This window comes from Corapipo altera, unplaced genomic scaffold (assembly GCF_003945725.1).
Source record: "Corapipo altera isolate COAL_440 unplaced genomic scaffold, ASM394572v1 101, whole genome shotgun sequence".
Taxonomy (NCBI): domain Eukaryota; kingdom Metazoa; phylum Chordata; class Aves; order Passeriformes; family Pipridae; genus Corapipo; species Corapipo altera.
The window spans coordinates 664,598-669,612 of record NW_020884984.1 but is presented as its reverse complement, the minus strand read 5'-3'; the positions used below and the strand labels follow the sequence as shown (position 1 = coordinate 669,612).

The 5,015-nt window shown below is 45.8% G+C and overlaps 1 long non-coding RNA gene across 1 annotated transcript in view; it reads left to right on the top strand.

Annotated features, from left to right (window-relative positions):
* Positions 1-377: 377 nt before the first annotated feature.
* LOC113958037 overlaps positions 378-5,015 on the top strand; it is an 8,100-nt gene continuing 3,462 nt past the window's right edge. The window contains exon 1 of the long non-coding RNA XR_003531387.1: positions 378-617. This is a non-coding gene — a long non-coding RNA (uncharacterized LOC113958037). The remainder of the gene's footprint in view (positions 618-5,015) is intronic.

The window sequence follows — 5,015 nt, the reverse complement described above, 5'->3', positions numbered from 1 at the left end:
CCGCCCCAGCACCGCCCCAGAACCCTCGCACCGGCACCGCCCCAGCACCCCCGGCACCGCCCCTCAGCGGCACCGCCCCTCACGGGGCTCGGCCGGGCTTGGGGCGGCGCTGGGCCCGAGCGGGGTCCGGCTGTGCCCGGGGAACCCCCGGGCCGGGGCTGCGGCCAGGAGCTGCCCCGGTGCCTGCGCGGGTCGCCGTCCGGCGGCACAGCCCGTGGTGCGGGGCAGGCGGGGGCGGCTCTGGCGGTGCCGATGGGTCACCGCCCGTGCGGATCTGCCCGTGCCGGGTCCGTCCGCATCCCCGCCGCGGGGGCGGATTTCTGCGCCGGTGTCCCTGTGTCGGTGTGTTCCTGTGCACACGTTTTGCAGTGACACACACACACAGGTGCCGTTGCCATCCAGGAAGTGCAGCTGACTTGCCTCGCTGGCTGTTTATTTTCAGCTCTGAGCTGGACTGTGGTTTGTTTCCATAGGCACAGGCCAAGGCTCGGGGCTACGGTTTTTCATCCTCACAAGGTCCTGTGCTGCTGGGAGACGGCTTTAGAGCTGTTAACATCCTGCGAGGGTCTAACACAGGCACCTGTGTATGTGTGACCGTGTACTGCATCACAAACTGGGTACGTGTACTGAGATAAGTGTATCTCAGCAGTCTGAAATTATTTGTATTTTATCTGCTACCTGGGTTATCTACAAAACAAAGTGCTCTTTAACTCTTTAGATTATGTGGTGAGTCAAGATGCTGATAAAAGTCAGCTTTACTAGTGAAACGAATTGACACAGCACATTGTTACTCTGTTCTGTGGACCAAAGATCAGCTAAATTCTATCCTCATATTTTTGAATTATAAATTTGTGAAATTAAACTGTTCTGTGACAGAGAGTGAAATTGTCCCATGGGTAGCTGTGCAGGTGTTGAGCAACCTGATATCAGTGAGCCAGCATAGCCAACCAGGCCAGCCTGGTTTAAATTGCTCTCTGTTTTTGGGTGGCTTCATGATTATTCCTTTTCAGGTCTCCGTAAATATTTTCGGTGGTCCACAGTAACCTTCTAGCAAGAGCAGAGGTTTGAGTGCTCTGTCAAACTGGATCAAAGGCTTTCTGTTGCTGGTAGCTGCAACTCTGAATTAAACAGGCCACTGAATCCTAGGATATTGATCAGCCAGGACAAAAAAGGTGCTTAAGAGGAAATAAGACATCACTGTGTGTATACTTTCATGCTAATTATGTATTCAGAGTCTGAGCAAAGCACTTCAGGAAATTTAGATTATAGGTAGAAACATTGCTAGAGCTGTCAGTCTTTAATATTTATGAATCCTTGTGTTACCTCATTTTAGTGAAAAAATAAAGGGGCTACTTCCATGAAGATAATTCCGCATTCCATTAATCAGAAGATAATCAGGCATTCCGTTATCCTTGCTATGGATCATTGCAAACTTGTTTTTATTAATTGTCCTTGTTGCTGCTTTTCATCATGAGCCTTTAACTGCTTCTAAAACAAAGAATTCCCCAGACAAAACCCACAAATTGTCACGTTACGTTGTTAGGCTTCTATGAGGGATCTTTGATTAGTTCTCTCACGTTTTGAAAACAGTAAATAGTGCTTTAAATGCTAAAATACTTGGTTTTCTTTGATTAATCCCCAGACTTGCGTTTAACACGCCTTTTATGCAAAGATCAGGACAAACAAAATAGGTTTGGGTCGACTGCAGTTTGTATCTGGCTGTATGTGAGAGTCATTCATCAGAGAAGGGTAGAGAGGGGTAGAAACCACTCTCTCGTAGTTCCTTGAAAGCAGTACCAGAACATGGCGAGGACACCCTACACTGGCCCTGGTCACAGTTCCCTTTCCAGGCAACTAATTCTCTTCAAGAGGAAAAGTTAAATTTCAACCCTAACAAGTGGGTTGAGGTGCAGGGTTGTTGGCAATTGCCACACTGGATAACGGAATTTCAGTGTGAAACTGGATTGTGTTTCAAAGCAACTGCTGGACACTTGGAGTGACAAAGCAAATTAATTAAGTTCTGACCTTCTAAATAAACACATACAGTGATCTCATATGAAATGGAAAAAACACAAGGAGGAGTCCTAAAATCTGTTGCCCACTCTCTGAAGGAGCAGAGGGCAGGGGTTCCAAGTGAATTCTGGAACTGTGAGATGGCTCAGTGAGTTTATAGATGGCTGGAATTCTCTGCGGTAGCAAGTGTTCATTCCAGGTAACTTCCAGTGGGGATATAGAACAATTGCCAAAATTGCTCATGAAAACCAAGGTTACTTGAGTTATGGCTCGGTTGGTACATTGTTTATACTGTGTTCCAAGATAAATTTTCCAGCAAATTTCCACATTTTCTCCTTGTATTTGTAATACAGGCATGTTATTTGACATGTTAATGGTCCTTCCGTGGTACAACCATTCTCTGGTTAGATTTTGGTTAGCAGAATGTTTGAGCATCTGTAACTCTGGATGGCTTTGTGGGCTGCTGATTTTACAGCTGAGTCAGCTGGAAGGGATTGAGCTCTTTCACACACCAAAAGTACTAACATATTGTAATTTTTTTAAAAAGAGAGATATCAGTTGAATAGTTACATGATCACTTTTTATCATAAATATAATATATGCAAAATAGCTACTTATTTGTTGTTTGGTTGTTGTTTCTCTTTTCCTTAAGTAATAAAACTGTGTTCCCATACTCAGCATTACCTGACATAGCCTCAGATGTTTAGAATCACAGACTGTGCTGAGTTGGGAGAGACCCATCAGGATCATCGAGTCCAGCTCCTGGCCCGGCACAGGACACCCCAAGGGTCACACCATAAATTCCTGGTTGTGCATATTAAGTCATACATGCTCTGTGACTCTTGAGTTTATGAGATCAAACTGTGGCCTGCAGTATTTTGGGGTGTGTTCTTTTACACGAATGGATTGCTCTGAACTGCAACCAGAAGAATTTTATAATAGTACACTGTTTAGTAATTCAGTCCAAAATGAATGTCATGCTGATTTAAGGATATCTGTGTCCAGAACTTTCTTTTTAAAGTTCAGCAGTGTCTGAACTAGTTAAAATGTTAATACTTTTAATTTGTTAGTGTTCTAAGGCCCTTTTGAGGAAAGTTACCTGAGTGTTTAATGTTTACAGGAGAAACATTTTGTGCTCTCTGTGGGTGGGGAGTGGAACTCATTTGCAGAGGGGCAATAGAAATGGGTGTTTTGAAGCCTGTCACTGGTCAGCAGATATTCCTGCTGTCCATGGCACCTCTCTTTTCCATATCTGTATGTCTGTATCCCATGTGAGCAGGAACTGGGGAGCAACGTATGGACAGAGATGTTCTTTAAAGTAATGGTGACAATCAGGATTAATTGGGAAGCCCCCAGTTGTTACAATGGGTTTTTCCTGGAGAGCCTTATAGGCTCTCTTTTCCATACCCAACCCTTTGTCCCTCAAAGCTGCGGTGGCCACAACACTTAGAAGACTCTTGGAATCTTGAAAAATGATGCCACTTAGACCTGTTCTAGCAGAAGTCTTGGTTCTGCCTGGTGTTCTGTTACTGTACTAGCACAAGTGGCAAGGAAACTGTTGAGCTATAGGGAAGTTGCTGTCAAATAAACAGGGATTAATTTGGGGGTTGAAACTTCTCCAACCAAGCATTTGTACTGAGTACTTCTCCTTGTAAGGTTGCAGAGCCTACCCTTGCTGTGAGAAAAATTGTGTCTCCTCCATGGTGATTCCCAGCAATGAAATAGCTTCTATTATTCAGTAGTTGGGCAAAGTCTGTGACTCTGTCATGTGTGATGTGTTTTTTACCCAGTGTGGGTGTTAGATTTGTTATCAGCCAAGTCTCAGAACAAGCTAGTAATAAAAAAATTGTAATTGTGTTCATGAAGTTTTCCAAGTTACGTGTTTTGAGTATTAGAAGCCATAAGCTGTTTGCAGTCCTTTCAGATGACTCAGTTGTGGATACTGCCTTCTTTGTCACTTGAAATGCTGTATTCATATACATGACTTAATCATCTTCTGAATGAATCAATGCAAATTCTGCTCTCTGCTTGGTTCCTAAAGGCTGTAATCAATCTTAGTCACCCATCCCTTCTCCTTGTCTGTTCTAGAGGGAATGAAAGCCAGTCATTGCCCTGTTTTTATCTCCTAGGGTGTAAGAGGAGACAGAGACCAGGCTGTTATAACCTGCCCCAGAAAGGAGGGGTAACCCAAGTTCTCATTAATAAATCCCTTGTGATGGATTAGAGTGAAACGACACTGAACAATCGGTGTTTGAAAACATGTGTAGGTAGGGTTTATTTTAGAACAGTTTTGTTTCAAAGGTAAACAGGTATGTTGCCATTTTGGGTGTTATCATCTACATCTCTCATCTACAGCAATATGGCATAAAGAGAACCTTTGGGGAAAATCCATAAGGGAGAGAAAGGAAAGACAGGATAAGGGTAAGTTGTAAGAGAAAGAAAAGATGAGTGGAAAGATGTCTATAGTCACTGCCCACGAGGTCCAGCGATGGAACTTGGCAGTTGCAGCTCCCATGTCTGTCAGTTGAAGTGGTGGCCTTGATCCGTTGGGGGTGGGGGAGGGAAGCCCCCACACTCCAAGGAGTTATGAGTTATTATATCCATGGATGGAGTCCCGGACTATGCCTCGAGCCTCCAGTGGCTCTTGGGCCCGCGCAAAGTTCCGTGAGGGGCACGGGAAAAGGGTTTTCCTTTTCAGGATCGGCGGGGGAATGGGCTGTGATGGGCCGACAGCCGCCTCTGCCCAGCCTGCAAAGTCCCCCGGCGATCCTGGAATGCGGAAATCATTAACCCTTTCAATCTCTGGCCCAGGCCAGTCACAGATCGCTCCAAGCACAGCTGCAGTCGGTGTTGAGCACCCCAGAGCCGCTGGGGAAGCTCTACCAGGGTTATTTGGCGAACCCTCCCAGGCAGTGCCCTGCTCTGGGGGGTCTGTGCTGCCCTGTGCCCTGCCCTGGGGTCTGTGCCATCCCTGGGCTCTGTGATGCCCTGTGCTCTGCCCT